Here is a 23,981-nt window from a genome sequence, read left to right as displayed (position 1 = left end):
AGTGTCCGTTGTGGAATGAGGGTACCCATTGTCATAGCCAGTGACCTTCCTCCAGGAATTCACCAAAAGTGGGGATGAGGCCTAACTAGGCTAGACTTGGTTATATGAACGCAGTACTCTGTCTTTCATGGAAGCAATAAAAACTAGTTCATGACATGGGTAAGCTACACATCAAATTCAGTCTTTTGGCAATATTACATAAAATCTGACATGACTGATGAGGTTGTCCACCCTATCTCATTAATATCCAAATTAGTAAATTTCTTTTGCTGATTTTCCTCCACATGTTTATAACATTAAATATGCAAAAAAGTACTTTTTTACTAATGCCCTTATACCAAGTTCTTCATAATTTATTTATTTTTTTCTTTTTTGTGAGACAGGATCTCACTCTGTCATTCAGACTCTGTGATCCATCCATCCACTGCAGTGCTGCGATCTCGACTCACTGCAACATCCACCTCTGAGATTCAAGCGATTCTCCCACCTCAGCCTCCTGAGTAGCTAAGACTACAGGCACGTGCCACGATGCCTGGGTAATTTGATGGGGTTTCATCATGTTGGCCAGGCTGGTCTTGAACTCCTGACCTCAAGTGATCCTCCTGCCTCACCCTCCCAAAGTGGTGGGATTACAGGTATTAGCCACTAGGCCTGGTCGGTCTCCATGATTTAAATATCATTTCAGTATCAGTGTCAAAAATTTGGTGAACATGTTAAGTATCAAATAAGTCTACAAATCCTGTGACTATGGCCCGAGGAAGTGACAGGGGATCTCCCTTCAGAGAATCAGCATTGTGCCACTTCAGGCTACCACTTGAGGAGCAGTATACCTAAAATATCATAGCTAGAGGTTAGGGCTTCCTTAACTTGATTAACCCAATTTAGGGCCCAGCTTGAAGCCACAGCAGACTGTACTCAATCTTATTATTTTATTTTAAAACGAAGAGTGCATGTACAAAGTTCCGAGTTCAATAATTTCATAAGCCCACTCAAGAGTGTCTCAGATCTGAGAAACAAGAACTTTTTACAAGAAAAACTTCAAAACTAAAGAACAATCACTTTTAAGCACAAAGGAAGGACAACTGAAAAAAGGAACTATGTGTTTGTAAAAGTAAGAATATTTTCCTTCTCTTGGATTTATAGTGAATTTCATTTTTCCTGAATAAATCACATAGACATTAATGTACCATTTAAATTTATTTGCAAATCAAGAACTTAACGGCCCCTTGAAACTGAAGGTAATTCTGATATCTATAATATTCTTTTTTACCTTTGGTGGACACTGCAATGAGACAAATGCATGTGATTATTTTCAGTCTCCGATCTAGATGGATTAAAAGTACCAGATCCCTATGAAAGTTTTTTCTTATGATTCTCTATATGTAGTACAGCCACTCCTGAAACTTCGGGAAAATTCTGAATTTTGTTATACTCATATAACCTACGTAAAGACAAGGACCAAGTATGTGCCTAACCAAGAGCACCTCATGGCCTGATACCAGCGGAGTGAAGAATTGCAGCTGGACCGTTCATCCTCCTGACTCCAGCCTCACCCGACTCCCACTCACCCACTGTGTCCTTTAGTTTCAAGCCACTGAAACCTGTAATTCAGCACCTTCCTCCTTCAGGAGGTCATCCTGGCTTTCCTGGTCTGCTTATGAACATTCTCACATTTACCCATTGATTTCTATCCTAGGAACCTCATTCCCCATGCTCTATCCCACATGGCTCATACTCCTAATAATGCATCAAAGGTGAAGAAGGAAAAGTTGAGCAATGGAACATGTTGACCTCGGTGCCCGGAGGAATCAGAGACTCATGTGACTGAATGAAAACCAAGGCTCTGCAGCATTGGTTTGTATAAAGGATAAACTATTTCCAAAACCACATTGTGATTGTGACAGTCCAAGGATCTAGTGAACCTGGTCAGAGTAAGTGCTCGGCAAATGTTAACTATTTTATTAACAATAATAATAATTAGTTATTATTGTTAATATTTTGCCATCTAGATAGGTATCAATACTTTACCATCTAGATTGTTGGTCAATACTTCACCATCTAGATAGATGTTATCTATCACTTGTTTACCATCATACCATGAGTATATTTATATTTTAACAGTAAATGAGACACTGGGGCTCACTGACTTTACCATTCTCATCTAACACATGGAAGGGAAAGGGGATCTCTACAGCAGCTACCAGCAGAGCCAGGGCTAGGATTCAGCTGCCCCAATTCCCTAATTCCTTACTTGCCCTTGGCACTAGGAAGTTTCTCTCTTGAATCCTGAGAATCAGAGGATTAATGTTCACCTTATCAAAGAAGATCTATTAAAATTATAAACTCTGCAAGAGAGGAGACTATTTCATAGTTAGAGTCCCAAATTCCTCTTCATTCCCGTCTGCATTTGGGGGTGTGGAATGCTTTGAGATATCCCTCTAAAGCTTCAAGATACTCTCCTGGGAATGCAAGAGTCATGCCCAGGGTCATTTGATGTCAATGATGCACCAATAAAAACGATGCTAAAAATAGCATTAGTTAACATTTTCCAGAATCCATATCTTCCTTAATAGACATTAAAAATCCCTAAAAATGCAAAATTATTTTTTCTTCTGGTTGAGTAGACCCTCTCAACTCTATTGTTTTACTATCATGAGGAAAGCACACTCCTTCCCTACACTCTCACACACCACTTTTGACACCATATGTAAGAAGAGTGTCACACTATCTACCCGGAGATAGTGCTAGATCCCAGAGCTTAAGAGCTCTGCCGCACGGAACTGCCCCCACTTCATATGCCAATCACAAGTCCCAGGTTGTGGCTTGTGCTTTTGACCCAACAGCTATAAATTAATGGTTCCCATGACTCCCATCCTTGGGTTTTATAATTTGATAAGACAGCTCACAGAATGCAGGGAAGTACTTTACTATGTTTACCAGTTTGTTATAAAGGATATTATAAAGGCTATACATGAACAGCCAGATGAAGAGGTACTAGGAGCAAGATACTGGGTTGAGAGGGGAGAGGGTGGAGCACACAGTTTTCATGACATAAAGCTTTTTCCATGAAAAAAGTAATAATGTATGTGTATTGATTTCGTAGTACTACTGTAACAAATTACCGCAAACCTAGTGGCTTAAAACAACACAAATGTCTCATATAATTCTTAAGGTCAGCAGTCTAAATGGGTGTATTAGGCCATTCTTGCATTGTTATAAAGAAATACCTGAGGTTGGGTAATTTATAAAGAAAAGAGGTTGCACTGGCTCAGGGTTCTACAGGCCATGCAAGCACGGCACTGGCATATGCATCTGCCTGGCCTCTGGAGAGGGCTTCAGGGAGCTTTTACTTATGGCAGAAGGCAAAGCAGGAGCAGGCAAGACACGTGGCAAAAACAGGAGTAAGAGAGAGCACAGAGGTGCCATGCACTTTTAAACAAGCAGACCTCATGTGAACTCAGAGAAAATCTCACTCATCACCAAGGGGATGGTGTAAATCATTCACGAGGAATCTGCCTCCATGATCCAATCACCTCCCACCAAGCCCCATCATCAGCACGGAGAATCACATTTCAACATGAGATTTGGAGGTGACAGACACTCAATATATCATTCAGCACCATGGCCTCTAAAATATCATGTCCTTCTCACATTGCAAAATACAATCATCTCTCCCAACAGTTCCCCAAAGTCTTAACTCATTCTAGCCCCAATTCAAAAGTCCTAAAGTCCAAAGTCTCATCTGGAGATGAGTTTCTTCCACACATGAGCCTGTGAAATCAAAGACAAGTTACTTACTTTCAAGATACAATGGGGGTACAGGCATTAGGTAAACATTCTTGTTCCAAAAAAGAGAAATTCAGCCAAAAGAAAGGGGCTACAGGCCAGCAGGGCAATCATTAAATCTTAAAGCTCCAAAATAATCTTCTTTGACCCCATGTCCTGCATTCAGGGCACACTGGGGCAAGGGATGGGCTCCCAAGGTCTTGGACAGCTCCACCCTTGTGGCTTTGGAGGGTGCAGCCCCTGTGGCTGCTCTCACAGGCTGTCAAGTTCCTGTGGCCTTTCCAGACCCCCACATTTCTCCTTGGCATTGCCCTAGTAGAGGTTCTCTGTGATGGCTCCACCCCTGCATCAGGCTTCTCCCTGAGCACCCAGGCTTTCACATACATCCTCTGAAATCTAGGTGTGAGTTGCCAAGCATCCTTTACTCTTGCATACTGAGCACCTACAGGCTTAACACCATGTGGAAGCCACCAAAGCTTATGGCTTGTGCCCTCCAGAGCCATGGTCCAAGCTACAGGTTGGACCTTTTGAGCCAAGGCTGGAGCCAAAGAAGTGAGGATGCAGGGATCAATTTCCTGGGTGGCTTAGGCCATTGGCACCTCGGACCTGGCCCACAAAACCATTCTTTCCTCCTAGGCCTCTGAACCTGTAATGGGAGGGGCTGCCTTGTAGATCCCTAAAATGCCTTCAGGGCCTTTTTCCAATCATGTTGGCCATCAGCACTTGGCTCCTTTTTAGTCATGCAAATCTCTCTAGTAAGTTGTTGTTCTGCAGCCCACTTGGATGCTTCCCCTAAAACTGGGCTTTTCTTTTCTACCACATGGGCAGGTTGTAAATTTTTCAAATTTTTACATTCTGCTTCCCCCTTAAATATAAGTTCCAATCTTAAGTCATTTCTTTGCCCCTATATCTGCCAGTCCACCTCTTAAAGGCTTTATTGCTTAGAAATGTTTTCTGCCAGATACCCTAAATGATCACTGTCAAGTTCAAAGTTCCACAAATCCTTAGGACATGAACACAATGCAGGCAAGTTCTTTGCTAAAGCATAACAAGGGTGACGTTTGCTTTAGTTCCCAGTAAGTTCCTTATCTTCATCTAAGATCATATCAGCCTGGCCTTCACTGTTCATATCTGTCAGCATTTTGGTCACAACAATATGACCAGTCTTTAGGAAGTTTCAGACTTTCCTCATCGTCCTGTCTTCTTCTGAGCCCTCCACACTCTTTCAACCTCTGCCTGTTACCCAGTTCCAAAGCTGCTTCCTCGTCTACAGATATCTTTATAGCAATGCCCCACTCCTTGGTTCCAATTTTCTGTACTAGGCTGTTTCTGTGTTGTTATAAAGAAATATCTGAGACTGGGTAATTTATAAAGAGAAGAAGTTTAATTGACTCGGAGTTCTGCAGGCTGTGCAAGCATGGCACCAATATCTGCATCTGTTTGACTTCTAATGAGGCCTCAGGGAGCTTTCACTCATGGTAGAAGGTGAAGCGGAAGCCAGCAAATCATGGGAGAGCAGGAACAAAAGAGTGAGGTGGGAAGTGCCACACACTTTGGTGATAAGTGAGTTCTTGCTCAGAGTTTCATGGAAAACTCACTGAATTTGCATGGAACTCTGAGCAAGAACTCATTTATCACCAAGGAGATTGTGCCAAACCATTCATGAAGAACCTGCCCCCAGAACCAATTACCTTCCACCAGGTCACAACTTCAACACTGGGAATCACATTTTAACGGAGATTTGGAGGGAACAAACAGCCAAACCATATCAATGGGTCTCTAGGTTAAAATCAAGGTGTCCGGAGGGCCGTGTTCCTCCTGAAGTCTTCCATCTTCTATAGACTGCTCACTTTCTTTGGCTTGAGGCTCCTTCCATTGTCTTCAAAGCCAGCAATGGTGCCTGGAGACCTTCTTGCACTTCATCTCTCTGATCTCTCCTGCCTCCCTCTTCCACTTTTACAGACCCCTGTGATTACATTGGATCCAGCAGAATAATTTCAGATATTCTCCTTACTTTAAGGTCAGCTGATTAACAACCTTAATTCCATCTGTAATCTTCATTCTTCTTTGTCATGTAAGGCAATATGGGTTCTGGGGATTAGAATGTGGACATCTTTGGGGGAGCCATTATTCTGCTTTCCATAAGATGTAAAGTACCTGTTTAGTTCTAGTACTTTTCTGTCATAGAGAATTTATTTTTTTCAACTGAAAACACAGACAGACTAATGAAAACTTAATTTAATGCTAATGCAGCAAACAGGTTTACCACTTTGGGTTGAATTGTTTCTCCAATTCTGGGCTTCCTGAGAAAATCTTCTCTAACATCCCCATTTCACAGATGAGCACCTGGGGCTCAGTGACTCACGTGGCCTTTAACAACCAAGACAAAATTGGAATCTGGTGTTCTGTGAAGTGGTTTCTCCTTATCACATTCCACCATCATGAAGCCCCTTGTAGTTAACTGCTCCAAAAACTGGTGACTGTCCCCTTATTCAACAGAGTGGACTGACCCACAAGGCAGCCTACAATGGCTGATCAAAACGCCCATGTATATTCCAGACAAATTTCGTGGAAAGCACAATTTTTTTTTTAATGCTAGGACAGAAAAAGTTTCATCAGCATTCAGAGTATTTTTTTTTTAATTCTGACATGTATACACAAGCCTCTCGTCCTTTGTATAATCAAAGGCCTTCATACAATAAAACTACTAGGTTGGTGCAAAAGTAATCACAGTTTTGCATCAACCTGACACATCCACCAAGTTTTGAAGGGAAAATATTTTATTAAAGAATCTTGGCGACTGAGCACAGTGGTTCATGCCTATAATCCCAACCCTTTCAGAGGCTAAGATAGGTGGATTGCTTGAGTCCGGCAGTTCAAGGTCAGCCTGGGCAACATGGCAAAAACCCCATCAGTACAAAAAACACAAAAATTAGACAGGCCTAGTGGCACACAACTGTAGTTCCAGCTACTCGGCAGGCTGAGGCAGGAGAAAAGCTTACCCCGGGAAGTTGAGGGTGCAATGAGCCATGATTGTGCCGCTGCACTCCAGCCTGGGTGACAGAGCAAGACCTTATCTTAAAAAAAAAAAAAAAAAGGAAAGAAAGAAAAAAGAAAATTTTGTGGCCCAAAAAGTTGGTGTCTACATGTGAAGGGACGTGAAAGAAGTTTGGAGAAAGCACACAGGTATCCCTGGGCATCTTTGTTCAGGATCTGCTTCAGCTTACTAAGAGAAAAACCCTACAACACAATAGGATAAAATGTCTATAATCCCACTCTAAAATCACAGGTGACACCAACAAAAACTGGGAAGTGGGCCTAGATACAATATGGGAACTAAAGACTACTAATATTCTCACTTTACTTGGAGGCTAATCAGTATTTACTGCTTTATTTCTATGTCAGCGGCTTAATAAACATAAATGTGTTTAAAATACTAATATTATTAAAAGCATTTTGATAACAAAGTATATTACTAGTAGAATTTGAAATAAAATTGCCACAGAAAAGAGCAAAGAAAACATAGTTCATATTGTTAAAAAACTTACTAGGGAACTAGCAGGAAAAAATTTTTTAATGAGAATAAAACAAGATAAAGAAAGGAAGCACAATGACATCTGTAATAATAACATACACATCTACCCTGAACTGCAAAGTAAAAGACAGCCACATGGTTTGATTTGGTTAGTTCAAGTGGTGAGTTAATCAAATTCAACCTAGTATTATTTAACAGCCCTAACACTTAAAAGAAATTGGCACGCAAGCATTATTAAGTGATTAGGCAAAGATGTAACAGCTAAAGGCCAGAAGAAATGAAATAAATATAAGAAGAGAAAAAAGTTTTCACATTCTTATCAGGTAACAGAGAATTAGAAGAAAAAGCCATTTCCTGAAATGAAGAGAGTTATAGTATTTTGATGATAAAATCCAAAAGGAAAACATGAAAGTCACAAATCTTTAAGCTCCAAATAATATTGTTCAAAATACAGTAATCACAAATTATTCGAGGAATAAATAAGTTAACAGTAGTGGGACCTTCCTCCATCTTTCACAGTTGAAGTATGCAAATACGTATACAGCTGAGTGGGGCATAGAGAAAGAAGTTCCAAATAACAATAAGATTTATTATGTTTACAGAAAGTTTGGTGTCTTACGAGAGAAAAGGATGATATATTTCCTATCAAGCTTACAAAGAATATTGGCAAATAGTAATTATATAGTACGCTATATACTCTCATAAGCCCAAAAAATAGAAAAAAAGACAGCCCAAAATTACCACATCACAAATTATTCTCTAAAAAAAACAATTGCACCACAACACGGAGAAACTCCGTCTCTACTAAAAATACAAAATTAGCCGGGCATGGTGGCACATGCCTGTAATCCCAGCTACTCGGGAGGCTGAGACAGGAGAATTGCTTTAACCCAGGAGATGGAGGTTACCGTGAGCCAAGGTCACACCATGGCACTCCAGCCTGGGCAATAAGAGCGAAACTCTGTCTAAAACAAAAAACAATTCCACTAAAAATCAGGCACACCACTAAGGATTATTTTGACACTAATGAAAGTAAAAACATAATTTATAAAAACGTCTGGAATGCTGATGCCATTATATATCAGAGCAAACCTATAGCCTATAAGGCTTTTATTAGGACATCAGAAAGAATGAAAATTACTAAAATAAGTGTTCAATCTTTAAGAATGGAAAAACAAGAACAAAGACAATTTAAGGAAAACAGAAAGGGGGAAAAATAACAGCAGAAATTAATGAATTAGAAAGTAAATTCTAGACAAAATACACAAATCTAAGAGTGGATTCTTTGTAGAAAAAAAATTTCTGATCAAACATTTAGCAAGCCTAATCAAATAGAAAAGAGAAAAAACCTACATATATAAAACTGGGAAAAACAATGAATATGACCACAGACACGAGTAAAAATTGTGTAATATTGTATTCTGACAAATTAAAATTTTAAATTAAACAGATGATTGGTAAAGAAAACACAAATGATGCCAAAAAAGCTTAATGAATAAATAGGGAAGAAAATTTCACAATTTTCTAAAATTCCTTGTGGGGAAAGATGGAAGACTTTTCTATTTTTTATGGCAATCTCTACACAGATATTTGAAAAAGTGAAAAACTCCAGAAATATAAATTTACAGACCAATCTTCCTCATAATTATAAATGAAAAAATTCTAAATCAAATATTGACAATTTAATTTGGAAATGTAGTCTAGAAATATTACATCATGTTCAAGAACAATTTCCTCCAAGAATGAAAAAATTATTTACTATGGACATTTCAAAAGAATTTACTGCATTAGATCAAAAGAGAAGATGCTCAAGGGTATTGATTCTGGATAAAAGAAGTGACAAATTATATTTTAGAAAAGAAATATCAACATTAAAATTCCTCCCCCAAAGAATTAATAGGCGTAATTAATTTTGTTTAAATCCAGTAAGATTTTTGGAAACATGGTAATAAAAAGCTAAAGTACATCTGGGAGAAGGGAATACTTAATAATTGACCATTCAGTTAGAAAAGCAAGAGATATATAAGTTGACTTCAGAAAATATATAAAATTTATGAATATGTAGTATAATTATATGTAGAAGCATATATATTGTGATATTAGTTAAAATGACAAAAATGAAAACAAATTTGAAGGTACAATACAATACTCTAAACCTAGAATATTAGGTATAGAAATTATGGAATAACTATATAGAGATTTCAAGGCAGATGTTAAACATCATATAGAAAAATATTATACCAGTAAGTCCATGTTCACATATTTAAAATGATCCCAATCCTACAAATGTATATGCACGTAAAACTATATATGTGATACATAAAATATATTTGTGCTGTCCCCAAAACATTTTTTATTTATAAAAAAAAGCCGCAATGTGATATCAGCCATAACAATCCACATCAACAATGTGACATTGCTATGTTGATTCCCTCTAAATGACATGTTTTTGGATGACTATTATTTTCTTTTTGTGCTTTTCTGTATTTTCCATGTTTTCTGAAAGGAATGTGTTATAATATCAGAAAAGATATTTTGTATTAATAACACCATACTAGTATTGTGCATAATGTTTTGCATAATTCTAATCACAGAAATCTGAAAATCTTATAAAATTGTTAGCACTTTCCCCAGAAAAAACAAATGCATTATATACAAGTAAGCATCAAATTTTATATAACGTTACAGATTTTACAGATCCACTGAAGCCCATTCAAGAGCTCTAGGTGAGAAACACTGTGGAAAAGTTCAAAGAAATTCCTTATGCATTATCTCAATGGAGTCTCATCAAAACTTTGTAAATAGGAATAGCTACTATTTTTACCAATTTAAGAATGAATCAACTATGTCTCAAAGAGGTAAAGAACGCACAGTTGACAGGGACAGAATTCACACCAGTAGCCACATCCTGTTGCCTTAGCACTGTGAGTTTCATGTCATAGCACAGGGTGGTTTACTATATACGGAACAGGATATTGTCAAATAACAAAACCAGACCTTGAATCCTGATTCACTCGTGAAATTTTGAAAAATCTCCTGACTTTATCATGCCTTGGTTTCATCATCAATAAAGTAGAGATAATAACACTTGCCCTGCATATCCCCCAGAGTTGTCATAGAGATAAAATGTAGGGGGAAGCACTTGCAAACATAATTTATCTTTATTATTACTAATACATAAACGTGTATTACGAATCTATTACAACTCAGGCCAGCACTGGGGTAAGTGCTGATGGGACTTAGGTGGGGGAAGAAAAAGACAAAGCATCTTACTAAAAGGCAATTAAAACGCACCATTCTAGTTCAAAAAGTCTGTTTCCATGAGTAATTAGCAATCTATTATGCATCTGACAATGGTTTGTTGGCTATTAACATCAGTTCTGTGTGGCCATCCTATAAAGCGAATCAACAAAGCAGGGAGTTCCCAGCTTTAAAAAATGTTTGCTTTCACAGGTATCTGTCTAATTTATGTCTGTGATTTAATTTCAATGATTAAAATTTTAAGTTAATTTTGAAGTCTGCTCTTTTTCCACTGCATTCACCACAGACTTGCTGAAGACTCCAGGACAATTAAGGCACATAAAAGCATAACAAAGCTCCCTCTCCCTATTTGACACTATCAGCCTTCATATTCTTACTGTCAGAGATAATCCACACGCCTTGATACCCCGGATACTTTGGTTGCATAAGTAGGCTAGGTCTTTCATAAATGTGAGTCGAGTTGAAGTGTGTGAATAAGATGCTGAGCTAGTGCTCTCTGAGGTGATCCAACCGCGACTAGCTGGGTCCCAAGTCACCTCCATGCAACTCAGTTTTCTCATCAGTAATCTGGGTATCATGAAGCCTGTTTTAATGGGAAAAGTCTCTGCAAATTGCAATGGCCCATGAAAGTAGAATCATGATTTTTTGCATTTAGAACTTCCCTGAGCCAGTTCTTTCCAATATCTTCTTCATCACAAACAGTCTATGACATCACCTAATGTACTTAACAGTCTGCCTCTAAAACTAAACTGAGACTCACGGCCGATGTTCTTGTTTGGGGTTTTTGCTGCAGACTGCACTCACCTATTTAGATACCCCTTGTTCACTATTCACCAGGGGATGGGCCATGTGGATCCATTATCTGTTTTATTTCTTATGTACCCCACAGAAGGGTAGTTAAAGCGAAAAACTTCATGTGCTGATCCTTTCATTCTTAGTCACAACCCTTCTACAGTTGCTCCGCAGTGACGGTACGGAACCCGTAAGTGTGAGATCACTCCAGGCTGCTCTTCTAACCTCTAAATGGAGTCAGTCCTCAGGGATGGATGGAATTTCACTGCATTTTCTCATTTCATTTGTATAATGAAATCATTGTTTGGCCTTTCGTTCTGTACTTTTGCCCTTTTCGGTCTTAAGGTGGACCATTCAGTAGCCCCTTCCTATTTCTCTACGAAAACTAAGAATCATAAATGGACTCTCATCAAATCTCAACAATTTCACGTATTTCCAAAAGTATCACATCAAATACATTCCGCCTTCACAGCAGTATCCATTTGTTATATACTTGCATGCACTTATATACACATAGAAGTGAATACGTATATAAATCTACAATGTGTGGACGTGGTAAAACTCAAACCGTCACCGGAAAAATCAATTGCTTATCATCACTGATTGGATCAGCTGTGTGATGATATGATCCACGTGTGATCGGCTTCAACGCCAAAGAGCAGCATGCAATGAAACATCAGCCTTCCCTGAAATCACCTGGGGTACTTGTTAAACTAGAGACAATCAGACTTCGCCCCAGAATGATAGGTGGTTTATGGAATAAACAGAGATAAAGTTTTTTAAAAAATGTATCTGTTGATTTATAGCCAAAAATCTCCCCAACGTTACATGGAGGGCAACAAAAGGGAGAGTTGTTGAGTAAATTGCACAATATTCATTTAATGTGAACACCACAGTGATTAGCAAGAAGCCAGTTAAACAGAAAAATGCATGTGGTATTATGATAAATAAAAAGCCAGCATAATAATTGATGGATCAGAGAAAAAGATCAGCAGTAAATCAACATACTTGGGAAGCTTTAGTTTTGAGCAAAGATGATCATTCACATTAGTAGGGAAATAATGTATTATCTAAGAAATAGTGGTGAGGCATCTAAGCAGCTACCTAAAAAATCATATCCTCCTTTACACTTACACCAGCACAAATTCCAGAAGAATGAATGAAAATAAAGCCATAAAAGCAATAAAGGAGAGCATAGAAAATATTATAATCTCAAAATAAGAGAGTTTTCCAACTGTAATCTAAAACCCAAAAGACAATAAAAAATACTGATCAATCCAACTGTGTCCAGGCCAGTTTTTAGAAGTTTTTTTTTCTCCCCAAATAAACACCATAAACAAAATAAAAAGACAAAGAACACACTGGAGAAAATATTTACAACTCTTAATGTACAGGGCTAACTAATACATGAGTCACTAAAAGTCAGTATTTTTAAAATTCCATTAAAAGTGGGTAGATGACAGAAAAACATACAGAAAATAAAATGTGATAGGTTTTCATCATATACAAAGTTTCTCAACCTTACTTATTGTAAAGAAATAGAAAACAAAACTTCAGAAAGATACTATATTTCACTTAGGTTAACAAAGATCAAAAACCTGATGACACACTACATTGTGAAGAAATGAGCACTGTCATTCATTGCTGGTGGGCATGTAAATTGGTAAATCTCTAGTCAATTAAAATATAAAATGCACACACAATTTGACCCAGGACTTCCATTTCCCATAAATTTCTCACGTAGTTGAGAATTTAAATTTTAAAGGAAAATGATAACTCTTTCTTGGTCACAGTCCTAAGGTATCAACAAGTCACTACCACAACTTGTTATAACGACATCAAAATTGGCCGGGCGCGGTGGCTCACGCCTGTAATCCCAGCACTTTGGGAGGCTGACGCAGACGCCATCACGAGGTCAAGAGATGGAGACCGTCCTGGCCAACATGGTGAAATCCCGTCTCTACTAAACATACAACATGAGCTGGGCGTGGTGGTGCACGCCTGTAGTCCCAGCTACTTGGGAGACTGAGGCAGGAGGAACACTTGAACTGGGAAGACAGAGGTTTCAGTGAGCCAAGATCGTGCCACTACACTCCAGCCTGACAACAGAGCGAGACTCCGTCTCCCACACACACACACACAAACACATCAAAATTGATCAGTGACAATCCACTTTAGTAACATACTTCTGAAAGCTAGCCAACCAGTAACAGCCATACTTCTGAAATCCAACTATTAGCAACAGGAACACTCCAAATGCCAAGCTTTCACCACTAAAGGTCAATTAATTTCCAAATACAATTCTCACAGTGTTTTAATTCCTGAACTTAATGCTTCCCAAACCCCATATATGATCAGCATTTGCTTTGTTTTAACAGAACTGTGTCCTACAAGCACTGTTGTCTCTTGTTTAGCAAGCAATAAAGTCAGATTTTTACTTTAGATATTGAATGGCAGTCTTTTCCTTCCATCCAAGAACTAGAACATAGGAGAGACGGTATATGCATAAAGATGTTCTACTCTTTTTCAAAGCATTGTTTAGCATAGCAACAGATTGCAAACAATGTAAATAATCTCGAAGGACCTGTAAATTAGAAAAACAGAAACACCAGATGTGTCCTAGAAAGGGAACTAGCTGGCATGGGGCAAAGAAGGAAGGAGAGACAAATACATTTCATATACACAATTTTGGAGTTCTTAACATTTTGCCCCATTGGCAGATATTACATATTAAAAAGTAATTGATTTAAAGTCAGAATTTTAAGTTGTATGTGTAAAAGGAAAAAATACATATGAAGTTGGTAACAAACCAGTAACTGTTGCTATGCTAAATTACTGGTGGAATAGTTTTTTCAATGTCTCTCTCCCTAAACCTTTCATAATGTTGTGATATAACTTGTAATTTTAAATGGAAATGATTTCTAAATTTCATGCACAATATCAAACCAAAATGCAGCAAATGAGATTATTCCATTTTAAATTGGCATATAACCACAATATTGAAGGCGCATAAAGCTAGTTTCTCTTATTAGGAGAAATAACCAAGGAGAAAAGAGGAATTGGAGAAGTCCAATTACGTTGCATGAGAGAAACTGACAGAACAAAATCTTCTTGTAACATTAAAAGGCATCAAGCAAAGCCCAAAAGCTCTGTGAGACTTAGTGCTAACACTTCCATTCCCAACAGCTTGGAGAGCAACACTCTTGTGGCACTGGCACTCAGGTGCAACTATAGACGCATGTAACTATTTACTTGCAAAAATAGACAAGTAATGCATGCGTATTGCAAACTTTGCAATTACTTGTCTATTTTTTAAAGTTAACCTAGTAAAGAGTAGATACATATTTTGCTTTATTTTAAATTAGTTCTTTCTCCCTGATACACAAGTCCAGGGAAGATCCCAGCAGCCTCTACTTCCAGAAGACAGCTACACGTACAGCACAATAACCATCAGAAATAACATCTCCCACTATCACACTTGCTGAGTCACTCAAGTCCTCAAAAAGCAAAAAAAAAAAAGACCTTAATTTTCTTACCACTGCGCAGTGTGCTCTTGGAATTCAGAAGCCAGGTTAGGCTTTCTTCTTTCAACTGGAGAACTCTGAAAGGAGGAAAGAGTAAAACAATTGAAATCATGTTGCTTAAAAGTTATCCTGAGCTGTTGAGTGGGTAATAAAACAGTACATTAAAATGATCCAAAGTATCAAACAGAACTATTTTCATCCATCATTGGATAATGACAGATAACTCAGGCTGTGCCGACTTGCACAGTGAGGTTAAGTTGCAGGGTTTCAGCCACCCATTAATCCTAAGGAAACTCACAAGGCATATTTGTATTATTCCATCACTTAAGAGAACTTTAATCCAGTCCCCCATTCCATTTTCATTTCTAGTCTTGAAATACTTAACAGAGGGTAAATTGATTACAGAAAAAAGTAACACTCTTGGCATAGAATTTAATTTTGCAGTGTATTCATTTTAATTGGTGACTATACTCAAAACCCCTGACAAACAAGAAATTTGAAAGATCTGATGATTAAACTGTTAATCCAAACTTCCTCCTGCACAAAAATTGTAATTTTTAGGATGAAAACCAAAAGGCAAACTTTGAATATATTTGTACTTCTTTTCATGTTCAAGAAATCACTTAACTAATCACTCGTATCAGTCTTATACATAAAATTTAGAGTTTTAGAAGTTTTTTTCAAAGGCTGTCATTAGGCGATGTGGCAATATCTAATAAAATTAAAAATACGTAAGGCCAGGCACCATGGCTCATGCCTGTAATCCCAGTCCTTTGGAAGGCCAAGGTGGGGATATTGCTTGAGCCTGGGAGTTCTAGAAAAGCCTAGGCAACAGAGAGAGAGACTCAGACTCTACAAAAAATTTTTAAACATTAACCAGGCATGGGCATGCATGCCTGTAGTTCCAACTGCTTGTGAGGCTGAGGCGGGAAGATTCTTTGAGTTCAGAAAGTCGAGGCTGAAGTGAGCGGTGATTATGCCACTGTACTCCAGCCTGAGTGACAGAGCAAAACCCTGTCCCAAAAAATAAAATAAAATAAAATTCTTATGCTACAATTCCATTTCTGGGGATCTGTAAAGGCACATGTACCATGACACTCATTACAGCACTGCCATTTGGAGGTCAAGAACTAGAAACCATGCTAATGCCCACAGATGAAAGAATGGTGGGATAAATCCATGGAGCAATGTTATATTCACTGGACAGAATAAGAAGCATTCATGGAAAGTAATTAAATAGCATTAATTATATGTTCAAGAATTTTGTCAATGATTTTTATTGGGAAAAGCAGTAGGTAGAAAGAGAACAAAACGGTTTCTCTCTCTATATATATATATGTGTGTGTGTGTGTGTGTATATTTGTATATATACACACACATATATATGTATATACACACATATAAACAAATTGTAAAACTAAGCCTTCATATCAATTATTCCCAATCAAGAGTGATATTGCCTGCTAGGGACATTTCATGATGTCTGGAGACATCAAGGCTGTGGGGAGCATGCTCTTAGCACCTGGTGGGTGGAAGCCAGGGATGCTGATAAGCGTGCCTCAGTGCACAGGACAGCCCCCCACCTCAAAGACTTATCTGGCTCATGTGTCAATAGCACTGAGGCTGAGACATTCCTGTAAGTGGAGATGATATGATTTTATAATTAAATTGCATAGGTATAGAAAATGTGTGGAAGCTCACACACCAGGTTGTCCACGTAGCTCATCTAGCGAGAGATAGGGGTGGGGATGAAGGCTGAGATGCTAGTGGAGAGGAAGAAGTAGTAGATGGAGGTGCTCAGGTTAGGGTCAGTTTTATAATACAAACTTTCTCTTATATCTTGATATGCTTCGGCTCTGTGTTCCCACCCAAATCTCCTCTTGTAGCTCCCATAATTCTCACGCATTGTGGGAGAAACCCAGTGGGAGACAATTGAATCATGGGGGTGGGTCTTTCCCATGCTGTTCTTGTGATAGTGAATGCATTTCATGAGATCTAACGTTTTTAAAAAGGGAAGTTTCCCTGCACAAGCTCTCTCTTTGCCTGCCGCCATCCACGTAATATGTGACTTGTTCCTCCTTGCCTCCTGCCATGATTGTGAGGTCTCCCCAGCCATGTGAAACTGTAAGTCCAATTAAACCTCTTTCTTTTGTAAATTGCCCAGTCTTGGGTATGTCTTTATCAGCAATGTGAAAGCAGACGAATACATACCTGTATCAAATTACCTTGAAATTATTACTGTCATGTTTCTTTTTGTTTCTTAGATGCAGCAAAGTAAAGGCATAACTTTAAAATTTCACTAAACCACACTCTTCCCAGATAAATGAAAAATAAACCCAACTTGGAAGGAAATCCCAACTTAAAGGCCATCAAAGGGAGAGAAATGATAACTTAGCCAGTCTGGCCTTTGGCCAATCTTTGTACAATATTGCTTCTATTCTCCTAAATAATCTTGTTGATTTCAGTTAATTTGAACTGGCCTCACCCTCTTCCACTGTTCATATAAGTAGTTTAGTATTTTTATTACATGATAGGGCATTCAATTTTAAATATAGCAGGGCACCAAAAATACGAAGTCATTCATTAACTTTGCACAGATGTGAGTATGGCTGTTGTAGTTTTCCTGCTAGCAAATCCACAAGATACACTTCAAAGTGAGTATTCTGCCTTATGTCAGATGTGAACCACACCTAGTCAATGCCATTTCTGAATTAAGAGGTAGTACTTTTTGTCATCTTTCCTAAACTGCTAGTCTTCAGGTGTTTTGTGTAGATTTGAGCAAAAGCACAGAGCTTCATTGTATTCTGAGTAAACCTTTCTTTGATGAAAGCCCTTGTGAAGCTTGTATATGGCTACATGGCATTACTGTCAGACATCAGCGCCACCAAGAAAAAGTACCTATTCTCACTAAATGCCAGGTGTCAGGTTACCGCATACACATAAAACGCCAGGAACACAGAGGGTGCTATGGGAGGCCAAACTGATCCTCACTATTCATCAGGGGAAAATAACATTTTTTTGTACTCCTATTTCTGACTCTTCCCAGGCCCTTGCCCCTTGATTCCATTCATCCTGCTCTCACTGGGATGATAAACTCTCCTTCTCCCATCTTTTGCTCCCATCAGTTCTTCTCTCACTCCTTCCTGATGATTTTATTTTATTGTGGAATATTTCCTTACCGGACTGTAATGTTCTGTAATTCTCGGCATAAAGTATTTTTCCACCTGAAGTCTCCTTACCCAAATATCTATCCTCAAGCTATTGTCTGATTACACTTCCAATCTCATGAAGATGCTGTCCCCGGTCCAGCCTACATATCCACACTCATCTGTGTGCACTAAGTGCTTGTTTTCTGATTACCCCTCTGATGAGATGACACCACAACCCTTTGATGCCCACTCTGTTCTGATTCTCAAGGTCTATTTTAACTTTCTTGGTTATGTCACAAAACACAGATTATAAGACTATCAGAGTAAAGCCGGGAGCGCTGGCCCACAGTAGCCAATAGGTTTCAATTCCCCTGCTAATGCCATTCATTGGAAAGTTTGTTTTTGCAGTGTCCAGAGGAATGCCTGTGGGGGAGGCCACCATGATGCATTGGCAGTGTTGGCATCAGTAGAAGTGGGTAGTGGCAGTGGACATGGCCAGTACCTGTCTATTGCCCAAAACTAGTCATAAGGGACCTTTCAATGACAGGGAAAATCTAGGGTATATGTGCCTGGTCTATGTCCCTGAAGTGCATTTAAGAGTGTGGATATATACATAGACATGCACACAAACCACATGTGTGTGTCTCCCATGTGGAAAAGACCAAAAGCGTTTGTAAGCTGTAGACGAGATACCAGCAGAGATTTCTTCTTGTTTCTTCCACATTTTCCAGGAAAGTCCAAATTCCTTCCTGACATAACCTTCTTCCCTAGCCTTCTGTTGGGCAACTCTCTGAAGAGCCACCCAGAACATGCTTCTTGCCAGCTCTCGTGACTGGTTCCTTCAATGTATGCAAGTGTCTGCTCGAAGGTCACTGTGATGGTTAATATTAGGTGTCATCTTGATTGAATCTGAAGGATGCCTACATGGCTAGTAAAGTATTATTTTTGGATGTGTCTGTGTGAGTGTTGCCAGAGGACACCGACATTTGAGTACGTGGACTGGGAGAGGAAGACCCACCCTCAATGTGGGTGGGCACCACCCAATTGGCTGCCAACATGGCTAGAACAAAACAGACAGAAGGGATTTGCCTTGTCTCAGATGAGACTTTGGACTTAGATGTTTTTGAGTTAATGCTGGAATGAGTTAAGACTCTGGGGGACTGTTGGGAAGGCATGACTGTATTTTGTAATGTGAGAGGGACATGAGATTTGAAGGGGCCAGGGGCAGAATGATACACTTTGAATCTGTGTCCCCACTAAATCTCACGTGGAATTGTAATCCCCAATGCTGGAGGAAGGGCCTGGTGGAAGGTGAGTGGATTATGAAGGCAGAGTTCCCACGAATGGTTTATCACCATCCCCTTGGTGCTGTTCTTGTGACAGTGAGTGAATGAGTTATCACAAGACCTGGGTGTTGTACAAGTGTGTGGCACCTCCCTGCTGTCTCTCTTCCTCCTGCTCCAGCCATGTAAGACTCCTGCTTCCCCACTACCTTCTGCCATGATTGTAAGATTCCTGAGGCCCCCCCAGAAGCAGAAGCCACTATGCTTCCTGTATAACCTGTGGAACCATGAGCCAATTAAACCTCTTGATATGGTTTGGCTGTGTCCCCACCCAAGTCTCATCTTGAATTGTAGCTCCCATAATTCCCGCATGTTATGGGAGGGACCCAGTGGGAGATAATTGAATCATGGTGATAGTTCCCCTATATTGTTCTCATCGTAGTGAATAAGTCTCATGAGATCGGATTGTTTGATAAGGGAAACCCCTTTCACTTGGCCCTCACTCTTCTCTTGCCTGCCACCATATGAGATGTGCCTTTCACCTATCATCATGATTGTGAGGCCTCCCCAGCAACATGGAACTGTGAGTCCATTAAACCTCTTTCTTTTGTAAATTGCCCAGTCTTGGGTATGTCTTTATCAGTGGCATGAAAACAGACTAATACACCTCTTTTCTTACAAATTACCCTGTCTCAGTTATTTCCTTACAGCAGTGTGAGAATGGACTAATACAGTCACCTCCTCAGAGAAGCCATGTCTGACTGCTGTATGAACAGGGCCTGGCCCTGCCTCCTGGCTGTTCAGCCCCAGCCTCACTCTATTCTATAAGCCAGCATCATTTTCTTCACAGCATGTGTCCCCTTCTGATGTAACACTATCGATGTTTGCTGGGTTATGTGAATCTTAACCCTGTGTTCATCCCCTGCCCAATAGGTTTCAATTCCCCTTCTAATGCAATTCACGGTTGTGATCACCACCGTGGGAAAGGCTGGGCTGTCCTCTGGACCAGGCATCTACCACAGGGCAAGGCATGAGGTGGACACTGGACAGAGGTTCATGCAATTTCTTAATCTGTTTTCTGTACAGATGAGGAAGAAAGGCCTAGAGAGATGATGCAACCCAGCCAAGGTCACTCAGTAAATACTAATAAGTGAACATTTCATTTGAGCCCAGAATCCTTTACTCTCAAGCATTGGCTCAGATTTAATTTACTTTGTTTTGTTTTGTCTTTCAGAAAACACTATAAATAACTGATGCAGACTGTTTTTTCCCCAAGGGAAGCCCAGAAAAGTGACTGTATATTCTATGAAGAACATAAGTATGTCTCAGTCATGAGCCAGACATTTTCAAGTAATTCTCAGGAATTCTCAAGGAATTCTGAGTTCTGACCCTCCTCTTCCCATGGTGAACTCAGAGCCACAAAGTCTGCTGCACACAGAGCTTCTACAGATGCAAATCTGAGAACCCTGTTGGCTCAAAGGTATCACTGCCGCTTATGCTAAGTTGCTTTGCCTCAGCTTCCAAAAAACCTCACTGAAAAAGCAGGCTCAAATTCTAATACCCCTTATCTTGAGTCCCTGAGACGAGTCATCTCCTTCCCCCAAGGCTCCCATCATCTCCTTCTCCTTCTTCCTCCTCTTCCTCCTCCTCTTCTTCCTATTCTCTCATTTGGCTCTTCATTTGTGTTTCGATTATTCCTTGCACCTAGTTCTTTTACAACATCCATGGCACTTCTTACTGTTAGGTATTTGGTTATATACACAGTGAGCATCCTAGATTTCAGAACCAAGCATGTGCCAAGTGTCTTGTATGTTACAAAGTTAATTTATTTAATCCTCCCAATACATTTATGCAGCCAATATTTGTATCCCAGTTTTAAAGATTAAGGCAACTGGGTCTCAGACAGATGAATTCACTTGCCCCCGATAGTAGAGCTCACAGACACAGCCTGTCCCAAAGTCCAGTTCATCTCTTTACATCCTTGTAAGTCATTATAATCCCTTTGTGACTTACATGAAATGCAGAATGGGGAGAGAGTGTAGGGAGAATGGGAAACAGGCAGGCAGTATAGAAGAGGTAAGAGCTTGGGCGTTGGAGTAGACTTTGTGTTTGAATCTTTATGAACCACGGACACGTGATGTAACCATTCCAAGCTTCACAATTCTCTTACAAGCTTTACAAATCTCTCTTTCAAAAAGTAAAGAGAGAATAACATTTTCCTCATAAAACTGATACAAGATTAAATAAGAAAATATATGAAATGTATATTTGACCCAGAGTCTAAAGGATAAGTGATGTGTAAATACATTATCTAGGAAACGCCAGAGGGGCGCCAGTGTGTACATCGGTGGGGCTGAGTATCTGGAGGCCCTGGTTTTGGGCCTGTGTGCAATACCTTAAGGTATAGCAAGATAGGAGTCCTGAGCTGTTCTGACCCTGGAGATGTGGGCTTAACTACAAGTGCCTATTACCATGTCTTCCCCAGCCACCGACAAGCTAGAATGCCTAAGATCGCCAGACTGCCAGGAACAGCTGGAAGGACACCAGCATATGATAGGGGACAGAGATCCAGAGCACTTCAGGAGACCACGGAGAGCAGGCACCATCTTCCACTGAAGGGGAGGCTGTTATTAATCGGGGAAAATAATTGTTCTCAAAATCCTGGTTCTTTTAAAATGCAACTACCATATTTTATTTTTCTAGTGAGTAGAGTCACCAAATTTAGCAAATAAAAATGCGCTATAGCTAGTTACATTTGAACTTTAGGTAAGCAACGAGTGAAATTTTATTGTAAGCATTTCCCATGGGATATTTGGTAACCTTAGCTCTGAGCAATGTTGATTTCTAGGTATCCCTTCTCTAGTTTAACCATCGGAGATGTGACTGTGTTTGAAAACATTGGTTCCCAGATGTCACAGGAATGGTTGATAAAGGATGGCTCTTACAACTCTGAATCAAGGAAAGATCCAGGAACTCACAAGTATTCTACATCTTAACCACTGTCCCCAAACAGCATTGCTATTGCTATTCTTAATTCTCTCTGCAGTGGCAACTAAAACCCCTCATTCTGCACACGTGAAGTGTGTCTCTCCACTGTACATTGTTTGTTTCCTTTTAATTTTCAAAATTCATATTCTTCACATTAAAATACCAGACACTTACATTAAGACAGAGTCTCTGTCTGTGGCTCAGGCTGGAGTGCCGTGGTACAATCATACCTCTCTGCAGCCTTGACTTTCTGGGCTCAAGCAATCCTCCCAATTGCCCCTTCCCTCGTAGCTGGACTACAAGCATGTGCCACAATGCTCAGCTACTTTTAAAAATTTTTTGTACAGACATGGTCTCGTTATGTTGCCCAGGCTGGCCTCAAACTCCTGAACTCAAGCAATCCACCTACCTCAGCCTCCCAAAATGTTGGAATTACACTGCACCCAGTTCTTTCTTCTAAATAAATCAACAACACTTTGATTTCTATTTTTAATCACTCCATCCCCATACGAGATCACTATTAATCCTGGTTGAAATTTCCCACAAATTCAGTGCTGTCTTGCTTCCCACTATCAAAAGTTACCCTTATGGCCTACGAGGAATTATCGGGTTGGTGCAAAAGTCATTGTGGTTTTTGCCATTACTTTCAATGGCAATGGCAAAAACAGCAATGACTTTTGCACCAACCTAATACAACTATTTAAGATTGTGATGTGAGTTGTTTAAAAGTTTGATTATCCCAAATTTGTATTTAAAAAAACTACTTTGAAACGTTTTAGGTAAGTATCTATGAGTCAAAATATTTGTGAAGGGGGAAAATGACAATTTATCTGAACAGGAAAATAGTATTTCAAAGATCCTATCTCCAACTTTACTGAGGTACGACTCGCGAAGGACAGTGAGAGACTGTCCCAGTTTTGTGTCTGGTTTCACGTCTCTATTCCACCCATACGTGGAGGTCATTTGATAAGCATGGGTCCTCCTCATGGCAGGGGCAGTTCCTTATCCATGCTCATGGCCCTAATAGTGATCTTTCACGTCATTCCTTGGGCAGAAACACATTTAATTATTGTTATGCAAGAAATGTATCCTTGTAAACCATGGAACTTGTCAAAAGGTGGTTTGTAGACGATTTTCATGCAAATAACCCTCTGGTGATTGACAGCAGTCCCTTCTAGGGCCTCTTTCCCGAAGTGCTGATTCAGCAGGGCGGGATGGCTGGTGGGTAGGGCGGGGGATGGGGATGGGGTGGGGTGGTGGGGAGTGGGGCCAGGATCCTGAGTTTCAACCACTACCCCAATCTGACCCAAGTGCCCCTGATTCTCTCAACGCAGTTCAAAGAATAATGCTGTTCCCTCTATAAATTGCCCCCAGATATAGGAAGATGCCAGCAAAGTGACAGGAAAGGTTTATAGGTTTAAGATCTTAAAACAACTTCAATCCAGGGTTAAAGAGAAAAGCAAAACGAAAACTTAAACTTCAGAAGGATACCTCAGTCAAATGAGCCTTCCAGGGTTCCTTATTCTTCCCCAATTCCTGAGCTTGATATTGACCTGGGAAAGGTCAGGCTTTAAAGTTAAATGCAGGCTGGGCATGGTGGCTCACGCCTGTAATCCCAGCATTTTGGGAGGCCGAGGCGGTCGGATCACAAGGTCAGGAGATC

The 23,981-nt window shown here is 39.7% G+C and overlaps 1 long non-coding RNA gene across 1 annotated transcript in view; it reads right to left on the bottom strand.

The window, feature by feature from the left end:
- The window catches only part of LOC105517494, a 208,895-nt gene that overhangs the window by 75,961 nt on the left and 108,953 nt on the right, over positions 1 to 23,981 (bottom strand). Inside the window, exon 2 of the long non-coding RNA XR_001002678.1 lies at positions 14,911 to 14,975. This is a non-coding gene — a long non-coding RNA (uncharacterized LOC105517494). The remainder of the gene's footprint in view (positions 1 to 14,910; positions 14,976 to 23,981) is intronic.

This window comes from Colobus angolensis, unplaced genomic scaffold, assembly GCF_000951035.1.
Source record: "Colobus angolensis palliatus isolate OR3802 unplaced genomic scaffold, Cang.pa_1.0 Scaffold300, whole genome shotgun sequence".
Classification (NCBI taxonomy): Eukaryota; Metazoa; Chordata; class Mammalia; order Primates; family Cercopithecidae; genus Colobus; species Colobus angolensis.
This window is presented reverse-complemented; position numbering and strand designations above follow the sequence as displayed.